Raw genomic sequence first — 15,425 nt, forward strand, 5'->3', positions numbered from 1 at the left:
AATCACTCGTACGAAAGTAACGTTTCCCGCATAAGAAATCTCCAAATGCATTGTTGCAATACTACATTTGGAATTGCGGTCCAATTGTTTACCATAATGCAAATGTTTGAAGATTCAATCCCAAAACCATCGTGCATATCGTGCAGTGATAATCCGTGATTGGAATATAGCGTTTATTACATGCATCACAAGCGTGATGTTACCGTCGATAGTTGTTTGTTAAGGCCTACTTCGCAAGAGAACTTGGAAGACCTAGAGCATCCATGGAAATGAAGACTCTACAGAATTGTCTTCCATGGACCTGTAGGATGTTGCACCGCATCAGTAATGCAACAAAAGTCCATTGATTAAGCTTATTGATCTTAAGGTCTTTACTAGCGAAAGATCTTGAATTACCTAGAACATCTTTGAACATAACTTCTCTATAGAACCGTGCTCCATAAATCTGTATGATGTTACACCTTATAAGTAATGTAAAAGCAATTGATTAATTACGCTAGTAGATTCAGGCCTTTACTTGCGGAAGTTCTGGATGACCTAGAACACGTTAACAGAACCCGCCAAGGACCTGTGGGATGCTTCACCGCATCAGTTATGTATCAACATTTCATTATAATACTTACAGACCTTAAGGCTTTTACTTACGGAAGTTCTTGGATGATCTAGATATTTTGGATAGTATTTCTCTACAGAACTATGCTTCATGGACCTATAGTGATGCAACAATTACCCATTGATTTTGCTTATAGATCTTGAGGCCTTTACTCGCAGAAGTTCTTGGATGCACTAGATCATCTTTGAAAATAACTTCTCAGCAGAACTATGCTCCATGAACCTGTAGGATGTTACCCCGTATTAGTAATGTAAAGAAAAAATCCATCGATTACGCTTGTAGATATTAAACTCTGTACTCGTGGACATTCTGGAAGACCTAGAACATCTTTGGAAAGTAGTTCTCTACAGAACCATGCTCCATAGGATGTTGCAACGCATCAGTAATGTTCAATAATCTATTGATTATGCTTGATTATGATCTTAAGGCCTTTACTCGCGGAAGTTCTTGGATGTCCTGGAACATCTTTGCATATTACATCTCCGTTTTCCATAAATCTCTATGATTTTACACCGTATCAATAATGTAACTACAATTGATAGAATACGCTAGTCGGCTAGTAGATCTCCAGGCATATCCTTGCGAAAGTTCTTGGATGACCTAGAACACGTTTACAGAACCATGCGCCTAGTTCTTTACAGACCCATGCTCCATGGACCTATAGGATCATACACTGTATCAGTAATGTAGCAATAACCCATTGATTTTGCTTATAGATATTAAGGCCGTTAATAGCGGAAGTTCTTGGATGCCCTAGAATATCCTTGAAAATAACTTCTCTTCAGAATTATGCTCCATGGACCTGTAGGATGTTACACCGCATCAGTAATATAGCAACAATTAATTGATTACGCGCGTAGATTTTCAGGCCTGTACTCGCGGAAGTACTCGGAGGTTCAAGAATATCTTTGAAAACTACGTCTCTACAGAACTATGCTCAAAGAACTTGTAGGATGTTGCACGGTATCAGTAATGTAACTACAATCCATCGATTCCGCTTGTAGATCTTAAGGCGCTTACTCGCGAAAGTCCAATATTTGAATGTTTTGTGAATCGATTCATAAGCTGAAGTAGCTCATCCTGAAAGAACAAAAAGTGATGTCGTATTCGTTGCCAGTCCGTTTAAATTCCCAAATAATCGGAATGCTTTCCATCGCGCCAATCAAAGCCGAAATACAAAATAAAGGCAATTCCAATGCGTGCGGTTATCCCTTTCTGAACTCGAAAAACAAAGGCATAAAAACGCGACGGAATTCGATTCCAATCGGAGCTCCCAGCCATGATCCATTTTAATTGACTAAATTTTGCTTTGCTCGCGCCATTCGTCAACAAATACGAACAATCCGGATCACATTCCGGTAGGTCTTGTTTTATTTATTTTTTTGGTGGTGGTAACTCCAGGCCCACTCCAAAAACAGATGGTCGGAATCGAAGAAAAAGCGAGAAAATCGAAAAGACAAAGGGCGGCACTTTCGAGATTCGGCATTCGCGAAACCACCATATCAATCGTGGTGTGTGCGTCGCGATTGGCGATGGCAGGACAATGATCCATAAATTGCGCTGAGAAATGTCCCCGGAGGAATTTTGATGGCAACACTGCTGCTACTGAATTGCTTCGAGGAACGCACGATAACAGCGACGTGGTATTCGAGGGGATGGCTTCCGACTGTGGCAAAAAGAAGAAAATCAATGGCGACGTTGCTGGGCGATCATTTGGTAACGAGACTTTTATTTTGGAGATTGCCATCGGTTTGTTACGAGGCTTGATTCATGTGCAAACTTGGTGCTTACTTCCAACATTTGGCTATGCATTATTCTTAGGAAAGCGTTTTAAAGGCATCCGCTCGTTTCTTTATGTATTTTCATTTTTTGGAAAAGTGCCAAAACGACCAGAAGTACATAACAAAGGCATAACAAAATTATGACAACTGTTGTTAGAAATAACAATAGTTGATATAATTCTGTTTTAAGGATTATTCCATGTGAATATCCATAACAAAACTATAGGGGGATTTACTAAACAGCGTAAACTGATTAAACGTCGCGATCACTAAGGCAATCTTTGATTATTTCATTCGCAAAATCGTGAAACATTTCAAATAAGCCGAAAATCATGGCTTACGCAGCAATTTAATCTGTTTCGTGAGTACCCCTTATATTATCATTTGTTATAATTTTAGTAACAAAATTATAACAAAACTTGTTTCATTGATACAAACAGATGTATTACAACATTTGTTACATTATGCATTATAATATAATTGTCTCTAACATTATTTCATAACACGTTTATTGCAATCTCTGTTATATTTTTGTAACTAAATTATTTCAGAATTTATAAGATTTTTTGTGTTGTTGTGAAAAAGATTGTTATTTTTTTGTTATTTTGGTCACTCGATCCAAGAGATTCATAACAAAACTTGTAACAAATTTGTTCTGAAATATATAACAGGACTTGTTATAATTTTGTTATGATTTCGCATGTTTAGTCTATCAAATTTTGATATAATCTTGTTATGATTATATCTCAACTTGTTATTTTTTTTTGTTTGAATTGAAACGATTTTTGTTATTTTAACCATTACCCGAGCAGGAGAAAATAGCTGAATAATACCAAACTCAGGTATGGGAAACTGAATACCTACAACCTGAATGAGGTATTAAGAAGCCCTGCATAAGAGGTAAAATACCTAAAATAATAACTGGTGTGTATTCTGTGCATAATGACATCAGATATGGTAATACCTAAATAATAATCGGCGATTTTTCCATACAAATAGTGATTTTTCCATAATTGAATAATATCTCGAGCAGTCCTCAACACCAAACCAATAACTCGTTGAGGTATTTTATCAATACCTAAAAAATACCAAAATAAGTTATTTTCAATACCTGGGTAACTGACCAATACCTTGTCTTGGTATGATACCTGATTTTGGTATGCTGCAGTTATGGGTCAGTTATTCATTTCTGCTCGGCAAACGGTACATGTTTTATAACAACCGTTGTTACAAAAATCATTGTAACAAAATAACATAGCCTGTAATAGTTTTGTTTTTCCCATCTAGTCGGGAAACCTATGATCGGTTTGTTTTGTTCTCAAAGTCCTCTGTAAAGTGATCTTGAGCCGAATACAGGAAAATATTGTCGCAACTCTGCGATGGCGGTAGATAGGATTCCATACAGGACGATCTTGTATACATATTATAAGGACCGTATTGGCACGTTCCATGTCATTCTGGGCAAGTCACTTAAGAGCCTCTCTTGCTACACAGCAAATAAAAAATCTTGTAATGTCACATCATTTTAGTCGTAGAGGTGGTGTAAACTCTAATGTAACGTTTGAGAATGTTTCTGTCTTTGTAGGGACTATTGACATCCACCCTAGCACGGCACGTCAACACCCTTATCAGAATGAGCAACCTTCAAGCTATCTGGTAAGGATGTTGAAGTGCGTGGGTAGATTCAGATAGGCTCTACAGAGGCAGAAGCATGTTTGTTCAGAAAAAGCAGATAGGCCCTATACAAATGTTACGCTAGAATATTATGCTTTCCATGTGCCGTTACCTGAAAGCTGGTATGGTCCAGCAATCGCTAGAACTAAATGGATTTGTTACCTAAATGGCAACTGTAGGGTGAATTCTCGAAGGAATTCCAAATGGAATCTACGAAAGAATAATGGAAGGAATCTCCAAAGGAATTCCAGGAGGAATACACGAAGAAACTCTAGGAGAGTTATGAAAAAGTCCCTTCAAAAATTTTGGAGGTTTATTTCTTAGCAGTATTATATGGGAATACCTATCAGAATTCTAGGCAATCTTTGGATTCTAAGGGAATTCATTCCGCGATTTTGGGGTATTTCCTACCAAGGGTGAAATCGCTTTCAAGATTCTAAGAAATTTCTGGATGATCTGGGTTGATTCCTCTAAGGATTATGGAAGATCCTCACTTAGGATCCCACTCAGAATTCTGAGGAAATCTCTCTCAGCATTCTCAGGAACTCCTCTCAGGCTTCTTGGAAAATCATACTCAGCATTCTCAGAATTGTGGCGAAATTCCTCTCAGTATTCTGGGAGAATATTTCTGAGGATTCTGGGGGAATCCCACGCAGGATTCTAGTGGTATCCTTCCCAGGATTCTGCGTTAGATCCTTTTATGATTCTGGGGGTATATCACTAAGTATTCTGCGGGTACTCTTCCCAAGATTTTCTGAAAATTCAGCTTTTTGGGGTATTCCCCATCAAGTATCTGGGGAAATTTTCTGGGGAATTTGTCTCATGATTCTGGGGAAATCCTTGGGTTTCTGGGGTTATATTTTTCAAGATTGTAGTGCAGTTATTAATTAATGACGAATCTCTCTCGAGATTCTGGGCAGAATTCACTAGAAAAAATTGGATTTTGGAAAATCCCTTGCATAGATTTGTGAGTCCTCTTAGGATTCGGAAGAAATCCATCTCAGCATTCTACGAGAATCCCAGTAGAACTCTGTTTTCTTTATTCTGAAGCAGTTGCTCATAGAAATCCATTCAGGATTCTGGGAGAGTCCCTCTTAGTAATTATGGAAAATCCCTAACACGATTTTGGGAAGATTCTCTTGAGGACTGACATCGAACCCTTCACATGGTAGTGGAATTGTAAGCTTCGGCAACACGTTGAAACGCATTGCTTCCTCGAAATCTGAGATGCTTGCGAAGCGTGGACTGACCGTGTCACTCACAGCCCTTTGGGAGACGCTAGCTAAACCTCCGATCCCCTTCACCGTCAAGTAGCTCGGGAATTCCTTAAGGTTCATTCGTCGACAGAACTCGGATGTGACGAAACAATACTGCGAGCACGAATTCAGCAACGCTCTGGCCAACAGCGTGCTTCCGTCGTCATCACGAATCCGAACAATATCAGTGGATAGCAGGACTTGCCTTGAGGAAGGTCTTATTTGTGACGGAAGGGAGACAGTGTTTTGCAATGAGGGTGTTGGTCTGTGGCGAATTGTGGGTTTTTCAAATGTGTGTGGATGATGGATAATGAAGTGGATGGTTCGTTTTGTTGGTGTGTGGTGGATGCTGGCTGGTGTGTTGGTGTTCCCGGCTGTGCTTGCGCTTGAGATTGACTTGGGGGTTTTGTTGACGTCTGCGGAACGGAGGATTTTTTAGCACTGTTTGCTTCGGAGTGAAGTAGAGTATGGTGTTTCCTTCTGCATTGTCGGCACAATCCCTTGCTGCAGCTCCTAGCCAAGTGTCCCGATGACAGGCAGTTCATGCACAGACCGTTCTTCCTGACAGCATCGTATCGCTCCAGTACCTTCATCTTCTGGAACCTCCCACACAAAAACGCTGGATGGAATGACTCCGAACAGAAGCAGCATCGCCCGGTGCTGCTGGTCGAAGGATGGCTCATGCTTATCTTCGGTTTCTTCATCTCGACGACGGGGGTTTTACTCGGACCGACGGATTGAAGAACAGCGCAGTGATTCTTCAGGAAAGTGATGAGGTTTCGATATGTGGATACTTCCTTTGAATTGTGCGCCGTTTCCCAGAATCGTAGGGTAGTGCTGTCGAGCCTTGAGCAGACCATGTGCACCAGAATCGTGCTCCAGCTTTCGGTGTCCTGTTTCATCTTCTGCAACATCTACAGGTTTTTCTCGAAGTCGCTGATGAGCTGGCTCAGCGCTTCGTAGCTCTCTCGTCGTATCGACTTAATTCCGAAGATGGCATCGAGGTACGCCTTCACGATTAGCTTTCGGTTGTGACGCCGATCTTCCAGTGCGTCCCACGCTACCGAGTAGTTGGCAGCGGAAAGCTCTATGGAACTGACTTCGAGGAGTGCATCACCAGACAACGATGATCGGAGGTAGGTGAACTAGTCCATGTCCGTGAGCTCCCGGTCCCGATGGATCAGACTTTGGAACGCGTCACGGTACGAAACCCAATCTCACAGTACGCCGCTGAACGATATGAGCTTTATCTCCGGATGCTTCACTCTCGAGAGAAACGGCTGTGCAGCTGGGACCGCAGAACTTGGAATGGCTGGTCTCATCTGATTCTGCCACTTCATCAACGCAGCCTTGGCTTTGCAGCAACAGTTCTCCACGTACCTCGAAACAACTGCACTGTCAGCTTCCCGCTTCTTCGCCGCAAGTTTAGTCTCACTTGACGCTCCTGTTCCGACTCCTCTGTATCGACCACTTCATCTTCGTCGGCTTCATCCAGAATCACATCGATCTTCTCACGCACTTCGTGAAAGTCATGGAATGCACTTTCTAACAGCTGCAAACGAACTACCACCTCATCTTTATCTTCTTCTTTGAAATCACGCACAAACGAAGCCACGGAGTCCAAACTGTTCCGTATGCGCTTCTCTCGTTTCAGCAAACCACGCAAATCGTCCGCCATGATTCACTATTGTCCACTGAAGTCACTAGTCAAAGAATGTTCACAACACTGAGGAGTTCGTTTGCACTGTGCACTAACACCGCACTATACGCTGCCGCACTATTCACTGCCACACTGTAATACTGCACTTGCTAACTGTTGATCGACTCATCGTTCCGCGCGAGACTAACCACCCAAATTGACAGCAACAGTGGAGGGAAAACCGACCAACGAACGATTCAAGCCAACCAGAACCAGCGGAATCCAAGATCGATTGGTTGCGAACACCACAGGGACCACTAAATCCACTAAATCCAAAAACACAATTTCGCATGCAAAAATAGCTTTATTGCCTATCAATCGCTACCGTAATGGCTAACCCACAGTGGCTTTCCTCATGCAATTGCCACAGACCCAACATGCAAAACAGTACTCCTTGAGTCCTGGTTCCGTCGTCGCTCCGTCGTCCTAATGAGGGTTTCGTTCACCGGTGGTTGTTCCGTATCAGCAAAGTAATCGCCGTTGATCGTCGACACACAATCCACCAACAATTTTCTTCGTTACGCCGCAGTGCGATGGCGATCAATGAATTAATCCGCACTCCACAAAGCACTTATTGTTCAGCCAAAATTGGCACTTTTCATCTGCGAAACGGAGCACAAATCCGCGCGAAATTAGTTCACACCGCGTATGATCCGGCTCGAAGGACCAATTTATGTTTGCGCACTACACTTCACAGGGAAAAAATTCTACTCAGTGGCTGAGTTGGTCTTACTCAGAAACCGAAAAATCCTTTGTTTTCTTACTCAGTTTCCGTTAAAAGTGGGACAACCCATAAGACCTACTCAGTCATTGAGTAGAATTTTTCTCGGTGAAGTATTTTCTTGAGTAGGGCCAACGTGTATCTACCCCTCGGGCTACTACACGGACAAAATCGGACCAAACAAAGTTGAACAACACCAACAAAATCTCCATAATGACTTAATCAAACATTCCACCTTGTAAGCGTTTATCCGAACCTCAAATGACAATTTCGCGTGTCTGTCGATCTCACGTCGGAAATCACTTGTTCCTCTCGTCCAATCGCTTCGATCCCACGCGTTCCGATGAATGATGAACGATCGACGCAAAGACCCAAGCCTGCGAAATCGCTGCAATGCAATTTTTATCACATTAGGCGTTGGGTCTCAGTCAGCGCACGGAACGGACCCCAAAAGAGCGATCTCAATTTTCGACCGGAGTTTTCGCGCCGCCGCAAACTGCGGGAGCGACGAACTCGATTTCATCGCTGGCACTCGTTCATAACGAGCTCTGCTGCATCCGCCGCCGCCGCTAGGATTCTCGTTGTGTTAATGGCTTGCTTACCAACTACCATACATATCATTAAGTCATCAAGATGAGAAATAGGGATTTGGACGCGTCAGCATCTGGGAGTGTTGTCCGAAATTGCGAATGGCGGCGGGTCATGGAAATTCGGAGCGCGAGTATAATCACACTTAACAACACTCTCCTCGCAAGGATCGAGAGCGGCTTCGTCCGTCGTCGTTGGTTGTAACAAGCGCTGTGCCGACATCTGCGTGAATGAAATTTTGTATTAAGTTATTAAATTGATATCAAATTCACTTGCTGATTATGACGAGGCAGATGCAGAGTATGACGGACAAGGGGTAGAGTAATGTTTAAGTCCTTAAATTGCGTGTTGATGGCATTTTTCAGTGGTCCAATATATATTGTGAGACGCATTATCGTATCTTGCGTGTATCGTTTATCGTATCGTTTTGAAGTTGGCGATGAATAATTTCTGAACTGTGTATAGAAGGCTTCCCGACCAACCGTACCGCTAATGGGGTAATTGAGGATAAAAATTGCAATTAACAACTACAGGGGATAGAAAAAATGATCGGGACAGGCAAAATTTTCACTTTTCAAAAAATGTTCAACTAGCTGTAACTTTTCGAAAACGGCATCAAATATTCTCAAATTTTTACTGTAAGTTCATCAACTAGTTATGTATCAGTGGACCAAATTTGGGAAAGATCGGGCCATTCTCCACAAAGTTATAAAGATTCTTGAAAAAGGTAATATTATCCGATAGCCAACTTTGAGCTGTTTTATCTCCGGATTCAATGAACCGATTACAATGAAATTTTGACCATTCATTACTTATATAATGAACTCTGAAAAACATTTCACTTAACTTGAAATTTTTAACAAGAGAAAAAGTTATAGCAGTTTTAATTTTTTCACGATTTTTTTGTAAATTGGTTCATTTTTAAGATGCATTCCATTACTTTTTCAATTTATTGGCGACTTTGTTGTTACTTTCTTTTAAAACACATTTATATATAAGTCAATTAGAGGGAAATTAAATGTACTATAATTTGCATCTTGAGTTTTGAAACGATGTTGATGTTTTGAATAGTTTGGTGATTCATTAGAAAAATAATCTTATCGTTATAATTTTCTTCCGTGTTAAGAATTTTAAGTTAAGTCAATGGTTTTCTATAGCTCATTATATAAGTCATAAATAGTCAAAATTTCATTGCATTCGGTTCATTGAATCCGCAGATATATCAGCTCAAAGTTGGCTATCGGATAATTTTACCTTTTTTAAGAATCTTTATTACTTCGTGAAGAATGGCCCGATCTTTTCCAAATTTAGACCACTCATACACAACTAGTTATTGAACTTACAGTAAAAAATTGAGAATATTTTATGCACTTTTCGAAAAGTTACAGCTAGTTGAAAAAAATTGAAAAGTAAAATTTTTTCCTGTTCCGATCATTTTGTCTATCCCCTGTACATGTTTCTATTAGGATGAATATTGAGTATTTCATCACTCCTTATGAAGTTGATGGACTGATGATGGGCTTAGTGGTATAGGGGCCAGCGTCTCTTAATATTTTGTAGAAAATCATGGGTTCAATCTCCGGCCCGTCCCTTTCACGTCTAAAAATAGAAGACCCTTAACACTCTTACACTAAATGAAGATGCTTGTTAGTCCCAAACAATTATCGCATTGGTTCCTGGTGTAAGTTTAGCTAGTAAACTGGAAGGGTTGACCGTGTGCACATTCAACGATTTGGTCTTGTTGAAGTTGATGGTAAGACCTGCCGCTAAGGAGCGATTGGCAAGATCATCGAGCTTGCTCTGCATATCAGAGTGCCGTCGAGCTAGGAGAGCAACGTCATCAACCAGTTCGAAGACATTTCCCAGTCAACCAGTCATCGTATAAGATGTTGTATAAGATGTTAAAGTGGCGGCGATATGCGTACATTTTACATGCGCCTAAATGGAGGCATGCACGCATATGGCCTCCACTTTATCATCTTATGCAACATCTTATACGATGACTGGTTGTCTGGGTTAGGTGCTCCATGGTAATGGTTCATGATCAATCGCACCTACCAGGATCTCGTCAATTACGATGAGGAACAGTAGTTGTGATATGATAATATACATCCTTGCCTCATTCCAGCATCGACCCGAATGGGATCGGACAAAAAACCGTTGTGCAGTACTCTGCACGAAAATGCCCTGTACTGTGCTTCAATGAGGCCAATGATTTGCTCAGGGACACCCTTAGGCCTGAGGGCTGCCTACATGTTTTCATGATTGAGAAGGTCAAAAGTTTTTTCGTAATCAATGAACACCAGGTAAAGAGATTCTAGGAATTCATTGATTTGCTCCAGGATGATACGGAGCGTGCCAATAAGGACCACACAGAATCGTCCGGCACGGAATCCTGTCTGCTGCGCCGGAAAGTTGCGTCAATCTTCTTCTGTATCCGGTTAAGGATCACTTTGCAGAGAAGTTTGAGAACGACGCACAGGGTGTCCGGCCATTTGGCCGAATGGCGTTTGGCAGAATGTCGTTTGGCCGAACGCTATTTGACCCAATGCCATCTGGCTGAATTGGTCGTTCGACCGAATGCCGTTTGTCCGAATCATGATCAAAAGAATTTAGAGGTATTTCCAGGCGTTTCAGGAAGTTTCAGAGAGGTTTTGTGGGGCTTCAGAAACTCTCAGGTGAGTTTTACGGAGGTTTCATTGGGGTTTCAGAGGCGTTTTTAAACTTTCAAGGTGTTTCAATGCGTTTCTGGGCGTTTCATGGCCTTTCAGAAGGTTTCAGGAGTTTTAAGGGTAGCTTCAGAGAGTCGCAGGTGAATTTGACGGAGGATTATTAGAGGTTTTAGAGACGTTTTAAAGCTTTTCAATGCTTTTCAGTGCTTTTCAGGAGGTTTAAGGGGGGGCTTAAGGTTAAAGGATTCGTCATTGACATAATCGTCATCATTGAAAATTCGAAAGCAGTTTTCTCGTTCAAAGCTGAAAACTCCGCAGTGAAAATGTATTCACTGTATTGCGGATGCAGAATGGAGTACAGTGAATACTTTTTCAATGTAAACATTCATGTTTTGAGCGAGAAAACTGCTTTTGAATTTTCAATGATGACGATTATGTCAATGACGAATCCTTCAACCTTAAGAGGGCTTCAAAGGCTGGCAAGTGAATTACATGAAGGTTTCATGAAGGTTTCAGAGACGTTTCACAGGATTTTAAAGACAATTACACCGTCTTCGACCATGCGGCCTCTGCAGACTGAACATTACTAACATTCGACAACGGACAACACATATAACACCCAGTGACCCAGTGGAGAACTTTCCGTTTGACGAAAAGTTTTCCCCGACTGGAGCGGGAATCCTACCCACACTCCGAGGCTTACGAGACACCTAAACGACTGACGCCGCTAACCGCTCGGCCACGAAGCCCACAGGGTTTTAGGGGACTTCAGAGGCTCTCATGTTTCTTGAAGGTTTTGTAGGGGTTTTAGAAGCTTTTCAAAGCGTTTCAAGAGGGTTAAGGGGGCCACAGAGGCTCATGGAGTTTCATGGGGTTTTTGAAGGCGTTTCAAAACATTTCAAGGCGATTCAATGCGTTTCAGGGCGTTTCAGGAGGTTTCAGGGGGGTTCAGAGGCTCTCAGGTACATTTCATGAAGACTTCATAGGGGTTCTAAAGACGTTTCAAAGCGTTTCAAGTAATCTCAATGATCTTCAGAGCGGCTTCAGGGGAATATAGAAGCCCATTAAACTTTTTCTCTATTGCGTAAAATTCTTAGAGACAATCATATTCGTTAGTAGATCCGATGGCCTACACTCAAGGAAGTTCTTGGACATTCTTAAACTGACAATGAACTCACCACTTAATAGCACATAGCTACATGAGGCTGTGCTAGCATAAATTGCATTCATAATGCTCAAATCGATCACTGATTACACTTGTAGATCAGATGGCCGTGAGAGCTCTTGACCACTTGACAGAATATAGATGTCTGGGGCTGTGTGAGTATAAACCTCATCCTCAATGCTCTTAGGTTGAACTAGTAGCCCTCGTAGATTCGATGACCTGTACTCGAGGGAGTTCTTGAAGACCCTTAAAGGTTTTTCGAACTCAAAACTTCACCTGAGGTTGTGTGAGTATGAACCTTAGTCGTAAATCTCTTAGAGACATCCAATTACGTTAGTAGATCCCATGATATACTCAAGGAAATTCTTGGAGATCCACAAACTGACAACGAACTCACCACTATTTTTTTTTCTTCAATCACTTAACCTAATTTACAGCTCTTTTGTCCACTTCGTGAGCGATGCCAATTGGAAGCTGTACTTACACTTTGAACAGCGCCTAAATGTATTCAATTCTAATTGTACTATATCGAATTGGTTGTCGTTGCACTGCTTTCACTTTCTACCCTACACGGTAAAAAATCTGCACTGTGATATGAACTGATTGGCACTTGAATTCGCACTACTGTTTAATCAGTTTGTTATCAATTAAATATCTTTCAAAAAAGAACATCCAAAGCCTCTTCAATTTTAATTGAACCTCACTCAGTTCGTTGTTGACAATGTTTCGAATTCGAATCTAGAATTTAAAAAAAAAAGTGCTCTCCGCATCCAGATTCGATACCAGGACCTTGAGATTGACGATCATCTGTTTTACCACTACACTACTTCACACCTGTTAGAGAGGTTCGATTCGAAGCGAAACACTTTCTACCAGCTGTCATCTATACACTCAAACCTCCATTTAGGTAGGATCCATTTAGGTAAAATCTATTTAGGTCCCTCCATTTAGGTAACGTTACCTAAATGGAATTCGATTGTGTTCAGACCAGTTGCAGTACTTAAGATTAGGTATAAGGTTGGTTTACGGGAAAGAAATAGTGAGTGGTGTCAAGGGGGTATGGGGGATACAATGTTGAGATGTACCCCCTTTACACCCAACCCTCCCATCTGAAACTCCGCATGACCTCCTTTAAATCTCCTAGTAACTCTTCCTTCTTAAACTTTTTTGCAACCTTGTACTCCATTTAGGTAAAAATTCTATTGAGGCAGTCCCGACTCATTACCTAAATGGAGGTTTTGGTGTATTTACTTTCATATCCAAAACAGTCATTATCAAATCAACAACTTTTCACTTTGGATCGTACTGCTTTGTACATTAGTGCAAAGTGAAGTGATTTTTAGTTGATTTCTCCGGTGCGTTTGTTTTGGTTCTCAAATCAACACTGACAGCATTGCGATTTCAAAGGAAAAGCCTTTCTGATCATGCTGATTGGGATGTTGGATAGTTAAGGGATTTTTCCCTTACATTGAGCGTGCAGAATTTTTACCGTGTATCATAGTAGAATGATGAGCACGAGGATGTTTATGTGTGGCTGTTGGTTGTTCCTATTATCCAGTCCGGGTCCATTATGGGTTGCAGTTCACCGATGTCCAATTATCCGGGTCCGTTTGTCAATGTCCCATTAAATGTTTTTTTGAATTTATACCGCCCATTGACACGCCGTCCGCTACCAATGCAGCCAAGAGCTATACCTGCTACCAAGATGAATGCAGTTGGCATGCGTGGTGGGCAGGAAATTCCTCAACTGCGAGAGAGTCGAGAGTAAGCCCCAACGATGGGGTTCGTGGAAAAATAGCTCCGAGGCTGGGGGATTCAGTGTTGAACCAGCAATCTAGACGGTCTTGATTCGAGCAAGTGGAGTAGTGATACTACTGTTAGGCACACAACGCGTGCAAAAGTGCGGTGGCGAATTAAGGTGCCCGGTTCTAGAAGTGCGCGGTCAGGCAAGTGTCGGAAAGGTCAATCGCCTAATTCCGGTCAGAAGCACCCCACAGTACGTGCCAATTAGTGTCGGATCCAGACTATAACGGGCCACCCTAGTGCGAAAAGTGGATTTTAGAACCAAATCCGAAATTACGGGAAGTCCCACGCGTGTGTAAAGACCTCGACCGAGATCTATCAACGCCCTCCGTCGCGAGTGTCCGAGTGGTGACCATCAGTGAGTGTGTCGAAGAGTCGAAGCTCTCCGCCGCGTGTGCCAAGACGACCCTCTAGCTCTACAAATCGGCCTCGACGCCCCCCCCCCCCCATCTCCACCATCGGTTGTGACGACGCTTTAAGCGGAGCGACGGCGCGGGCCCACCCTAAGATTCCCTCGAACAGCAGAGTAGGCAGCCCCTGAGGTTAAGGTAAGTTGCACGCGAACCTCTAAGTTATAAAGCATAAATTTCATCCATAATACTCCAATAGGGTGAGGGAGGTATTTTCGACCCCTTTAGGAAGTGGATGAACAATTCAGCGAAAAAAGAAGGTTCTCACTTCAAAATATGAACTCCCGAAGGATCTCGGGCTTCTATTTTGGACCACCAAGTGCACATATTTTGGTCCACCAAATTAAACTTCAATTGATTGATGAAATGATAGCCACCTCAGCAAAAATTTAAACATAGTTGAAACTACGTGAAGTTTACATCTTTTCTATTCATGTTTTGAGGCAGGGAACGTTTGAAAATTACGTAACGGTAAAAAAGATGAAATTTTGTTGCAATTGCCAGTTTTTATGCATTGTAGTACGATGTTTCATAAAAAAGGTTACACAAAACGTGTATTTATTAACTATTGCATGACGTCAGTCATCATGCATAAATTACGTAACGTTCCATAGGAAGTGTGAAAGTCTAGTGATTTTTCTAAATATAAGGGCGTTCCACACATATTGTAATGAGTGGAAAAGCCATCAATAATAAAGTAATTTGAATGATACATAATTTGTCAAACATACATTCGATAATATCAGTCATCAACTAATTACCGAGAAGGACAACTTTTCTAAACTAGATGACTGAACACCTGAAAATTTCAACTTGTCGAAAAGTTAAAACACAAATCGAATCGAAATTTTTAACTTGGCGAATCGATCCCACAACAATCTCATTGTAAAATAAACGTATAACAACCCAGATCACGGGAGGTTTCAACTTATTCTATTTATCTGATTTCAGAGTAGGTGCATTAAATTGGCATGAATGTTTTCTCCCTTTAGAAGGAACTAGAGAGATGGATCTGACAGGTGGTCCAAAATATGTCCACATCT

Source organism: Aedes albopictus, chromosome 3, assembly GCF_035046485.1.
Source record: "Aedes albopictus strain Foshan chromosome 3, AalbF5, whole genome shotgun sequence".
Classification (NCBI taxonomy): domain Eukaryota; kingdom Metazoa; phylum Arthropoda; class Insecta; order Diptera; family Culicidae; genus Aedes; species Aedes albopictus.